Consider the following 13,836-nt stretch of genomic DNA (forward strand, 5'->3'; position numbering starts at 1 on the left):
TGGTCAGTGCGCTCCCACAGCCAACCTCCCGTAGCCATCCAGCATCCATTCCTTCCACACCTAGCCCGGCGACCGTCGCCTTCTCTCCCGACCCTGCCAGGGCCTTCAGGCCCCTGGATGGGATGGGGAACCGGGGGTGGGTGGTGGCGGACATGGCCCCTTTCCCAAAGGGACTGAGGGTCAGCGACCAACCTCCCGCAACCCGTCCCTCCCCCCGGCCTGCCGGCCCCGAACAGCCAGGCTCTGATCGGCTCTGATTGCCAGCCAGGCCTAGGGACCTCACCCGTGCATGAATTTGTGCACCAGGCCTCTAGGCTAAAATAAAAGTACACTTAATGGATGCCTATTTTGTTTGAAACATAAACTCATTAAAAGCAGTGTCTCAGAGAGGCTACCTCCATATTTTCACTAGTCATAATAATGCAATGTCTTCCCAGTGTTTGCTGAAAAATGCTTTCTGGTGTATAAACTGGCTCTAAAGACAGTTCACAAAAATGTGTTACAAAATATTTTGAACAACAGCAGCATTTCTGAAATCCAAGGTGAACACAGTGAAGGGCAACACTCATTTGGACATAAGTTTCAGTGTATATTATTTCATGGTCATGCTTCATAAAATGTATTTCTCCATTCTGCATTGTGACTATACTTTAATAAGAAATATCAGAAACATTGAGGCAGTTTTTATATTCAGAGACTGACAATACTGATGGCATTTTTGGAAATAAAAAATATATGTATCTAATCCTTCATGTGTATATGGAAAACCACCCATCACAGTCTAAAACCCTATTACAGAGAAACATATAAATAGATATACATTCCATTTCACAAACTAAATTTCAATGTGTATGTGGAAAATGGATAATATATATTCTAAAAAAAATAGTTTCAGGGTATGAATGACAAGGCTTTTTAAATATGGAAGAATAATTTTTCTCCTGCTAAAATAAATATATATTTCATTATATATAAACAGGAATGGCTAGTAAACAAAACCAAATAACCTTTTACTCTATAGTTATAATTGTTGAAATATATCTTTTACTTTCTGAATAAATATTAGACAAAGGCAATTTTCATTCACTGCATTAGGTTAGCTAAAACTTTGCAAAAATTGCTATGACTATGAAATAAATTATTTGTTTCATTAAATAAAGAAGGAAAACTATCAATTCAAAACATTTTGTGGGGAAACAATAGATTTATTTCAACTGTTATACATCTTAAGGTATCAGAGATCTAAAACTAAGTAGTATATTGGAGATATACAGAAAGAAACTATAAACAATGATTTAGAGCAATGTAGTTTCAACTTAATGATGAACACAAATAATATTTTTTATATATGGTCAGATATATACACATAAGTCATCCTTCCTATTTACCAGAGATATTTCTTTCAGTAGAAAAACACAAACTCGGATTTTTGGGTTGAATGCTCTTGCCTAGATACAAGAAACTGGTGGTAAAGCACTATCCAGCCTGCCCACAACATAACGGAATCAGAGAAGACCAGTAAGTATTGGATACCATGCTATGTGAAGAGCAGGCAACGTTGAATACAATTTTTAAAGTTACAGATAATGTTTTCTGCCTTTTGTTTTATTTTTAAATTTCCTCTCTCCTATAAAGTTTTTATAAAGAGAAGGAAAATGTTGCTGGTAAATAAAAATAGATCAATGTACATTTTCTAACTATAGAGAATCTTTATTGGATGAATACTTTTTGAAATGATCTCCTTTGTTGATTTCAATAGGAGATCATTTTGCATCCAAAATAAACTTGAAGCATTCTGACCTTAAATCAGTTTATTAAATCTTATTTTTTAAAAACCTTATTCAAGCGTCTCTAAATTATAAAACTGAATTTCCTTACATTTATACTCAGAAGTAAACAACATGGCTAAAAACCTCCAATATTTTTAGAATTAAAAGTCCTAAAGAACATAGGGTGAGTAGGATGACTATTCTACCCTAGAGAAGTGCTTTCTTGGGTGCCATCAGATGTTCATTTCTCTTTCTGTATAACATCAAACAACCACTAATCCCAAAGGATTAATCTGGTCATGCTCTATACTCAGCTGCCATCTTGACTAGGAACTACTTTGGAAAGATATTATATTTTTTCTAAAAGATTTTTCCCCCTGCCCCAGACTGTCTCTTCTTCATTCAAAGTATAATAAGAAAATATTAAATAAATTTATGAACTAGATAATTGTGATGTTGTTCTCATATTTGAGAAAACCTTCCTATATATTACTCTAAGCCTCCTAAGTACAGTCTCAATACTTATCTATAAATACAAGGTGATGGGGTAAAAGTAGGTTTACAGTTGTTTGTATGGAAAATAATACAATAAGCAATAAAAAGTGATCAAAGAATAAACTGTGTTTTGTGTACTCACAACTGTATGTCTACTTTTGCCCCACCCTGTACGTGAGAGCTAGGAAATACTTTAAAATGTATTTCTCCATCATCTGGCAGAATTGCTTAAACTTTTTCACAAAAATAATTATCTTTTAAAATGTTTTCAATAATAGATTTCTACTTTCTCTTCAAAACATTATATCATCTCATCCATCACTCCCATCACCTTTTTCTATAATTTAAATGTTTCTCTCTTTTTGGTCTTTAGTTTACAATGTTTCTTGTAATGGCATATATTTACTTTAAGTGCACATTTGTACTTCTTTTTTTTCTCATTTTAACTTCTCAAAATTTCTTTATGCTTGTCTTACAAGTTTACATCGCAACCTTAAATAAATTTGGTTTTGTTGCTCTATCTTCCTTTTAATTCTTGATTTTTTTTCTATTTTGAACCTAAGTTTGAACTCAGGTCTCTAATAAAGTAAACATACCCAGAATTATTCTTGAATAATTATTTGAATACTTTATATAAGTATGGAACTTGAGTTTGCTAGTTATTTTACTTCAACACCTGAAATTATTTATTTCCATTTTTCATCTGGTTATTTCAGGTGGCAAAATATTACCTCTTTCCTTGTTTCTTTATATTGTCTGTTCTCTCTGATTTGAAGATCTTGGCATTGTTTTTGGAGTTCTGTGGCTTTGTTACAATGTTTATGTATCTCAGTTTGTTTTATTTGGCTGGTTTGTGGCTAGGAATGATTCTCTCTATGGTACCCACATCTTCAGGTATGGGAAATTCTCAGTTATAAACTTTTAATTCCATCCATTTGGAATTTTTAGTAGACATTTGTGTAATTACTCATTTTTTCCCCCATCTATTAATACTCTTCTCATTCTAGAAATGTCTACAGATATAATTCACATTCCATTAATATTCTCTAAGGCTATATTCTCTTTTCCTCCTAAAAATTTTCATTAAAATTTTAAATTTATATACTTTATCTGCTAATTTGCTTTCATTGTATTCTAATGTTGGTTTTTATTTCTTCTTTTTTTTCTTAATAATTCAAAGTGGTTAATTATGCTTTTTCTATATTGTTAAGCTATCTCAAATATTTAGGATTTTAGTTCTCCTGCTTTTGGTGCTTGCTTATTCTTCATTATGTTGGATAATTCTCACACAGTAATTTATCATTATTTAATTGAAAACTCATTTTCAGGTGTTTTTTTTTTTGTGTGTGTGTATGTGTGTATGTATGTGTGTGTGTGTGTGTGTGTGTGTGTGTTTTGTTTCCCTTTAAGAGTCCTTTGTGCTCTAGCTAAGACATGTTTCTATAAGAACTGTAGGTTTCCATTAGTTTACATAAATTATATTTGGGGGAATTCATGTACTATGAACAATATAAATTTGAGCCCCACACTGGTACATGCCAAGGTCTAGTGTTTTGATTTGTTATAGTAGAGCTATTTTTTTTTTTCATTTCACCTATATTCCTAGGAAGACATACTCCAGTCACTTCCCTAGACCAGTGAGTGTAATTTTCTTGCTGCTTCATCAAGAAAGAAACGGCTATTCCAGGGTCTTGAATTTATGTGAGAATTTCAGTTCCGGAACTCTAACCTCATTGGACCCAAGGACTTAGCCACAAGAGACTTGTTAAGGGACTGGCCTCTCCCTGTTTAGTCATGACATCAGCTCTGAGTCTTTCTCCTCTGCCTTTGTGTTCTTCTTTTCTGACCCTTGATGATTTTCAGATTTATCTGGTGTTGATCTATATATTTAGAAATATTTATAAATGGGAGGTGGTTGAGTGCCTCATCTCAGTCCACCAGAACTGTTGATATGAAAAGGTTTTGTAATAAGTGATTCATCTAGATGCAGACAGTGAGTTTAGACTGTATTTCAAGTAGTTCAATGTGCATTTTACTATGTTAGGAAAACATAGCTTTCCAGAGTCCATTACATTAGCACCAGACACAATGTTCTGTCCTTCAATATATCCCTTTGTCACCTCACATAATTACTGGGCTGTTGAAAATGTTTCTTTTTCCATCTATTTATTCATTTCCTACTTTGGCTCTGTTTCTCGGATTATATCAAGTTCTCTTCCCATGTTCATATGAACCTTATTATTTTTGTAAGTATATGTTCAATATATGTTTACCTACATATAACTTAAGGGGTAAATGTATGACAAATGAAGAATCTTTTAAAGGCCTAACAATTGGTAAAAGATACACTCAAATAAAAAACAAATAAGCATTAAATAAATTGTAAATCATCACTAAATAAAATATTAGTTGCTATGTATTGTTTCTTATCATCTATTTTGTGCTTTATAGAAAGTATCTTCAATTGAATAATTTCCTTCCTATTACCACAATGATTGCTCTTTTTATCTTGACTAGATACATATAGACCTTTCTTATTGAATTTAGAAATGGCTGGTCCAACTTAATCAATACCAAAATTACTTTGTCGGGCAGGCAGAGCAACAGAGCAAAAGGTGTATTCTGATGTGTCCCAGAATAGGGCATTCAGTCACTGGAAAATGTAGTTAAGAAAAATCTCAGGATCCAAAAAGATGCCTTATGAGGGCTGAGTTCTGAGTTTTTGATTCTGTAATGCGATGGGTATGGCCTTCCCTTCTGGCCCCTACACCGTTACTTAGACCTAGCTATATGGGTTAGATTTCTCAGGCAATTCAGCTTTCTCTAATATGTAAATGTATGCATACCCTGTCCTTTCCATTTAAGAAGATGGAAAGACTTAAAAACGTTAAAATAAGTGGATCAGATTGATTTTAGTGCATGGTTGACAACAGTAATAGTGAGATTAAAATGAAGAGTAGGATCACTGACTACATAAAACTTGGGAGGAAAAAAGGTAGAGAAGAATGTGATTAAAGTTATTGGATGGCCAATATTTTAGTGGGCCTAAGTATTTATGTATTTGACCTTTGATAATAGTTTGTCTCTCCACTAAAATGAAATCTTCGTGAGAACGGGGCCTGCACAGAGGCCTTGGGAGAGTGACTGCCATAGAAGATGCTTAACAAAATCACTGTTGAATAACATAAATGTCTAAAATCAGGCTCCCCAATGAACAAGATCTGTAAGGCCAAGGGAGAGTCGGAAATAAAGACATTGACTGAAAACCTAAATGTATGGAATGTCAAACAAAGTTTATAGGGGAAGATAACTGGTAATATAGATTTGGTCAGAAATTTTGAAGTATCATTTCAAATGGATGTGGAAACAAAAGTATTTGGGAAATTCATACAAAGTTGGGTGGTGATATCATTGTAGTCTTACTAAGCCCAGATTTTCATAGTAGCTTTTAAAAGCTGAAAATATATATTTTGAGATAACTCAACATACTCATTCCTGTCCTAAGACTCTCATTTGAATGCTGTCAATATCCATCTTATCCTTTGCTCTTGTTTCTTGAGAATGGGATGGAAAAGAGGGATGCTATACATTTAAAAATCCCTTTTGACACTTTCTTCAATATAAAGTAAAACACATTTTCCCCCTCAGTGCATTTTCCAGGGTAAAGAGGGATTTTAAGAAATTACAAGATGACTTTTGTGCCTCAACCTAAGCAATAGAGATTTTGGAAACTTTTCTTTTAGATAATCTATTTTACTGAAAATTAGATTTGATAAAGAATTTTGGGCTCTTTTCCCAGAATGGCTTTCTAATGCTTGCTTTTTACATTGCAGATTAGCTTACTTGTGTGTCTTATATCAAATCAGGAGATGCTGTATACTATTGGCCTTTATTTTGAAATTATTAATTTTTCTCTGAATAGAGGATTTTTGATTGAGGAAATAGTTCTGCTTGCATTTCCACATGTAACTCTTGTTCTTTAGATTAAATGGGACTATGGGGGTCTCTACTTAAGGCCACTAGACCATCTTGAAATCCAAAGGCTAGAGGAGAAATAAGACAGAGTGTCCTTATTTGGGCAGACTCCCTGAGTTATTCACACTCCTGTTCATCCATCCCCAGGCGCAGATGCTGCCTGTTCTCTCAAACCACCCAAATTTAAAGAACAAAAAAATAAAGAGAAATGGTAAAATGTAAAATACTAAATTTCAAATAGAACAAACTGTTCTTTGTAGTCTAATTTCTGCAGTAAAGGTAACAAATTTAGCATAGTGCTTAATACACAATAGGTATTCAATAAATATATAATAAATTAAAGGAACAATTGTATAGGTAAATGCAGCAATTTGGTAAATTTGGTATATTAAAACACTCTATGCTAAACTTTAAACAAATATAGAGAGGGTAGAATTCTTTAGAAAATAAAGTTGGATAAAGACTTAAGTGGTGGGTTAAATAACTCAGAGTAGCTCATTTTCTCTGTTTAAACATTTCCTCCATTCATATGCTTTCTCAATGGATGTGTAACTATTATATGTATCCATTTATTTTATAATAATTGAATATATTTATTGCCCTGAATTATGAATATAACCATTAATGAGCATCCACTCTATTTAACAGCTAGTTTAATACTGTATGTCCCCTATTTGAGACTATTTTGTCCCTCATGCTCTAGTTCTTAAACAAGTGGTGCTTTCCAACCAATTGTGTCTCAGTGGTTGAGCATCAACCCATGAACAAGGAGGTCATGGTATGATTCCCAGTCAGGGCACACGCCTGGGTTTCTGGCTCAATCCCCAGTAGGGGGAATGCAGTAGGCAGCTGATCAGTGATTATCTCTTATCATTGATGTTTCTATCTCTCCTTCTCCCTTTTCCACTGAAATAAATAAAAATACATATATATTTTTAAAAGAAGTGGTGCTTCTTAGATATATTTAATGTGCAAAAAATGATGTTATATAGAAAGCTTTGTAAAACTAAAGATTCAAATGAGAAAATAATAATTAATTGTACAAATTATAAATTAATGCCATTAATATGGTAGAGGTAATTTATATTACTTGACAACCTTGGAAAACTTTTAAATTAATAGATATTATTATTGTTGACATTCATATACTGAACTTTAATTTTAAAATATTTAGCATGAAAGCAGAAATAATATAGTCTAAAATTATTCCTGAGAAATAAAAATATATAAGAAAAAAATCTAAATTTAAAAATTTTAAAAATTATTTAAATTTTTTTTATTGATTTTAGAGAGAAAGGGAGAGGGAGAGAAATAGAAAGATCAATGATGAGAGAGAATCATTGATTGCTTTTTGCATGCCCCCTACTGGGGATCCAGCCCAAAACCCTGGCATGTGCCCTGACCAGGAATCAAATTGTGACATCCGAATTCATAGGTCAACGCTCAACCACTGAGTCATACCAATTGGGCAAAATATAAATGTAATTTAATTTCAATATTTTATGTTTGATATCAATTATATGTTTACTAGAGGCCTGGTGCATGAAAATTTGTGCACTCAAGGGGGTCCCTCAGCCTGGCCTTGACACTCTTGCAGTCTGGGACCCCTCAGGGAATGTCCACCTACCGGCTTAGGCCCACTCCCCAGGGGATCAGTCCTAAGCTGGGAGTCAGACATCCCTCTGGCAGCCTGGGGGATGTCCATCAATCGGACATCTTAGCACTGCCCCAGAGTCAGGAGAGGTTCCTACCACTGCCGCTGTGCTCGCAGCTGTCAGCCCGGCTTGTGGCTGAGTGGAGCTCCCCCTGTGGAAGTGTACTGATCACCAGGGGGGACTCCTGCATTGAGCATCTTCCCCTGGTGATCAGCATATGTCATAGCGACTGGTCGTTCCTAGTTGTTCTGCCATTAGGGTCAATTTGCATATTACCCTTTTATTAAATAGGATAATTTTACAATGTTTCCCTCTCAGATGTGTACTTCCTCTCATATTATAGCGTAGTGGTTCTTAAACTTTTAAATATATAGGAATCATCTGACATACATATTCAAAATGCTGGTTCTGGAACCCATTCCCAAAGATTCTGATTAAGCAAACCTGGCATAGTGCCCAGGAATAGATATTTGTGTAGGTTCACTTCAGGCTACATTGAGATGTTCCTTAAAATATTTGCAGAATAGAAGAAGAAATTGTTCCTAGGAGCCATCAAAATAGATGAGAATAAAGTAGAAATGTTTTAAAAGCTGTATAGTAAGGACCACACTGCCAGAGCATCAGCACATGCTTTTCATTATAAAATTATTGAAAAAATCATTATCACTGTGATGATTATTTCCTAGGAAACTAAAATGCTTTTGATTCTGGTTATATGCATTTTCAGACCACTTTGTTTATTGTAATAATAATATATGTAAAATTTATGAAAATTAATATAAAACAGTTTTATACAATAACAAATGTGATTCTATTCTGTAGTATCATATTGAATGAGAAATTGGAGAAACTCCTAATATTGAAATAGTTAATTCCCAAAAGGTGATGAGCTTGTAATATAACAAAAACCTAATGGACAGATTTATTTAATATGTTGGTGAATTTATAGGTCTATAGTTGGTTTATTTCTAAATGATTTTATTATTGGAAACTGATTGTATCCAACTTCCTGAGGGTGGAAAAAAACATTAAGATGCAAATAGTGAAATAAAGTCTTCAAGACAGTCTCATACTATAAAACTATTTCTTCTGTATACAATGAGAATAATGTGAAAAACAATTCTTTGGAAATCTAAAATATCCATAACACTTGACTTCAAATAATGATCTGTGAGATAATTTAATTTAATCACCTCAAATTTACTTGATAGAATAGTATTTATGTCTAGTGAATATACGTTAGAAATGACAGACCAAAGGAGCAATTTGATTGGTTAATGAAGAGTCTAAGAATGATAATTGAATTTGATGGAATTCATTAGTTAAGACATTCAAGCAGATACTTTACAACCCCAATTATGTACTCTAACATATGTAACAGTACAATATGATATATGTACTTCATCGTTCAATTAAGCATATATGAGAATAAGACATGGCATGGCACACAAAAACATTAGCCTGAGACAAATTCTGCCTCCTCTCTCGCCCCCTTACCCAAATATCATCCGTACAACAGGGCACAAAGGCACAGAGGCAGATGTCATGGCATATTCTTGCAGAATGCAAGGCTGCTCAAGATCTTCTACAGATAATGATCCATGACATATTGGGATGTGATGAAGCATAAAATGAAAGTAGGAGAAAGCAAAAATGTTATATAAATGACCAGTGCCCCATCAACTAAATTAGCACTTCAAAGGTATTAATACTAGTAATAATTACAAAAGATATTTACTTTAATATCATAAAATCAGCTTAAAAGTAAGAGATACAAACCTCTGATCATCTGTGCAAATGCCCTACCACCACCATATGTCACAAAATATGTATAAGGATGGGGCTGGGGGAGGATGATCATCAAAAAAACTATCAAAGTTTCTGTTTTATCCAAATACCTTAATCAGACAGTTGCAGCACAATTTCCAGGAATGAAGCAATAGGCAAATGGACAGTCTCTTGATCTGAATCCAGGTGTTTGTCACTCAAGTTCTTGCTAGTTCTTGTTTTCCTGTTTTCCCTTGAGAGAGAATAAAAGAAATAATCCATCACAACGCTGGCCTGCAATTCTGTACTTGCTTTTACTACTAACTGGGCATAGAGAGTTCTGATTATTTATGCAGCCCATTCATTATTCACATCCTGCTCTAGCCTCCTTAATTCCATGCTGTGCTAGGTGCTCCGGGCTAAGAATCAATACATGTGAATCATGCTGGCAAAAAGAAAAATCCAGAAGGATGAATGTTTCAAAAAAGCGAATTCTTCACGTTTCTTCTGACATACTAGTATCCTGTCCAATGGCATTGGTCTGCAGAGCAGAAATAGCATGCACTGCCACAGCAGTGCCCAGAGGAATTACCCACTGGGGGAATTATCTCTAAGCAATTCACACTTTATTTTGCTAACAAGACTCCTTGTTAGGATACTGAAGTGCTATCCATCTCTGGCAGGGTTCTCCCACCTTTTAGAATTATTGAAAAGCTAACTGAGTCTATTTTGACTTGTGAATCTCTTTGTAAGCAACAGCAGTGCCACCGTGCTAATAAAATGGAAAGGTATTGCTATTTACCTAGGAAGGACATTGAAATACAGCACATACAAATGCATCTGACTTGCAGAGCGGTTCTATCTTACTATTTTAATAGTTCCCTTCCTTCCTTGCTTCTTCTGTTCTTTTCTCCTCTCTCCCTCTCTACTTTCTCTTCCATTGTTTTCTTTCCTTCTTCCTTTTATTGTTTTATTTAATGCACCCCTTAATGCATTTATCTACTTTCTTATATAGATAAACCTACTTCCTTATATTTTAGGGTTTTAAATAATGATTTTAGAATATGAAATCCCCAAACTCTCAGTCCGGTGGCATAATTCATTCACAAATGTAGAAACACAAAGAGGGAGATTTATGTTATCAGCTGAATCTTGTAGTCCTAATTAAGACTGGAGACTGCATATTCCAGTAGCTCTTATCCTAATCAGACCATTCCGCTCTCTTTACAGTTTCAGTTTCAATTCTCTGGAGGGAGATAACATAGCAACACCCTGTAGGACTCAAGTTTTTCCTACAAGATAAATACACACGCAATCTCCTGCAGCTTTCATTATATTCTGAATAGAATTTTGTAGTTTATCTGCAGCTATAAGGAGTCCTATTTGCCAACTGATAGAACAGAATCCTTATGGCTTAAATCCATGTAGGAAAATCTGAGGGTTTACTAGGTTTGGGAAAACCTTAGTTGTTGGTTTAAAGAAATAGGTGTTTCCTATGAGAACTTTGTTCCCTGTGTGGCTTCTGAGCTCCATTTTGCCTTGTTTCCATTATAAGTGGTTATTTATTATCTGTGACTCAGTCACTGAACATTAATTGACTGCCTATATTGACCTCTTTTTCTTTTTCTATTTTGGCCAGATCTTGGGGATAAAAAAGGGAAAGATAGTTCCTTGCCACTGAAAAAAGAGTTGGGGAGACAGATAAAGAAATTAAATAGAATATTACTACAAATTGAAAAGTGCCACATGGAGATTTAGGATATGCTAGGCACTGAAGGATTCTTCCTCCCCTCAAGGATAATTCTAATTTCTCATTTCAAAGGATGTGCAAAACATCACTGACACTGTGTCCTTATGTGCATGTGTGTGCGTGTGTGCGTGTGTGCGTGTGTGCGTGTGTGCGTGTGTGTGTGTGTGTCCTTCAGAGTATTGGGCATGAGATGATCAAATAATAACATCCTGAAATTCTTTCATAGTTTACACATTGTGGCTTTTCACAATTGGATCCTTTTTTCAACAATGATTCCAAGCATAAAGTGGTTTTTCCTGCCAGGGAGCAGTTAAAGCCTTTTCCCATGGCCACAGGTCCCAAAAAGTATTTGATTACTCAAAAAGCACAGCCAATCGGAGTCATTTTCTACATGTTGGAAAGAATACGAGTTAGAACTATATTCCCATTCTGGATGCCAAGTAGCGAAGATTAAAAACCATCTGTCATTGGGGCAATGAGCCTACAAGCAAGCAGTAGACTTCCTGCAGAGCCTGGGGCAGGACCCACGCGTGACGCAGCCTGAGAAACACAAGGTTCAACTAGACCCATTTGCTCAGTCACATGGTATAAAGGCTATTACCAGCTCCCACCAGAACCCACTTTGCCATGAGTTGCATAAAACCATGTGCTGTAAGCTGAAGACGTTTTTGATAGAAATTCATTCTTTCTCTCAGAAACAATTTTCTAAATGCTTATTTGTGTCAGGCAAAGGAAAGCAACAGCTACCTCAGTGCCCCCTCACTTCACCCCAAGGAGCCTTTAGGCTAATGAAAGACAGAGATAGATAATACACAAAGAGTATATGCAATTATATAATTCCTTACGTTGTGATGGGTTCTAAAAAGGACATATAAAGATACTAGGAAAGTGAGAGCAGGGGCCCTCATCCAGAATTCCATGTAGAAACCACATTTATGAATTAGCTGTGTTTGAAGGTATATTGGGAGCTAGGGGCGGTGGGTAAAGGGGTGGATTCCAGATGAAACAATATGTTTGTGAAGTCCTGAGGCAGAAAATGAGCTTTATAGGTTTGAAAAGCAACAACAAAAATGGTGACTGTGGTTGGATATAGTGAATATGGAGAAACACGAAGCATGTCAATGCTGGAGGCAGGCCTGGGTGAGCCTCTGCTGAGGCTCCAGCTTAGGGAACCATGGGAGGCCACTGAAGGATCTAGTCCCTCTAGTTACACTTTGAATAATGGTGTGGAGTTATGGGTGGGTGGCGACATTTACCATGATTCAAAAAAACAAACCAACTATTTTACCTATTACCAGGAGTAAAAATTATCATATTAATTTAAAAATTAGTTTTCAGGCTCCCTGATGTTCAGTCGGTTGACTTGTTTAACTGATAAGTAACGCTGTGCTGCTCTTCGTACTGTTCTTTGTAGTGCTTATCATTGTTTTGCATGTATGCGTGTTTCCTCTTCTCTCCTCCATCACCTCTTTAAAAACTTCTAAGAGCTAAATTTCTTTTCATTTTGGTTTATTAATGCATAACTGGGGCCTAGAACATTTGGCACAGAACAGTAGTAGTTCCACAAATACTTCTTGAATGTATAAATGCATGGGCAATTTAGAAAATGGTCTCCGAGATGCTAACAATCATTTAATGTTACTGTTCCCCTAAGTTACTTTCATGATAGGTCAACTTTGCATGGTAAACTATAGCACATTTGACTAATAAAATGTGCTCCTGCTGATTTGTCATGAAAAACAGTATTTAGAGTTACAGCTTATGGGAAAAGCATACATAAACCAATTTGGGTTAAGCAAATGTATAAAAAATAAAACATGAAAGCAAAATACATTTTGTCCTAACTAAGATACTTCTCTTAGACTTTGCATTTCAAATTTTATAATATTAAAAGATGATATTGTATGGCATATATATATATATATATATATATATACATAAATATATAAATTCATGAAAGCTTATAGACAAAAATAACATCTAAGTCAGAAATTTTATAATACTGTGCTGTCAGAGTGAAATGTTTCTAATATATTAATTGTTTTCTTCAATTGAACATATGTACTATAAATTTTATTAGGTTATCTATAAATAGTTTTAATATAACAAATAGCTTAAATAATCTAGAGGGATATGCTTAAGATACAGTTTTCTAATAAAAACTGCCAAAGGTTATTTGCTTATGATGTTTTATGTATTTTGACTTATGTGTATCTTCCTTTTTTATTGTGTAATTTTTAAAAGGCTAATTTGAGTAATGTTCAAATATGGACAATTAACTTTATAGTAATCAATGTAGGTTAAAAGATTCAGTGAACCTTGATAAATGACTAGTTTATGATGAATTACCTCAAGTTTTTGACCTTATGTATAAGCAAATCAGCTGATATAACAGCAAATTATCCAAGACATGAATATTTAAAGA

General features: G+C 34.6%; 1 protein-coding gene across 2 annotated transcripts in view; it reads right to left on the reverse strand.

Annotated features, from left to right (window-relative positions):
- The window catches only part of SYT1 (synaptotagmin 1), a 551,768-nt gene that overhangs the window by 428,178 nt on the left and 109,754 nt on the right, over positions 1-13,836 (reverse strand). For both annotated transcript variants that reach the window (XM_081083378.1, XM_081083379.1), the window contains one exon: positions 9,793-9,914. The gene's annotated coding sequence lies outside the window, so the exon portion shown is untranslated. The remainder of the gene's footprint in view (positions 1-9,792; positions 9,915-13,836) is intronic.

The sequence above is a fragment of the Myotis nattereri genome (genome assembly GCF_964212035.1).
Source record: "Myotis nattereri genome assembly, chromosome: 2".
Classification (NCBI taxonomy): domain Eukaryota; kingdom Metazoa; phylum Chordata; class Mammalia; order Chiroptera; family Vespertilionidae; genus Myotis; species Myotis nattereri.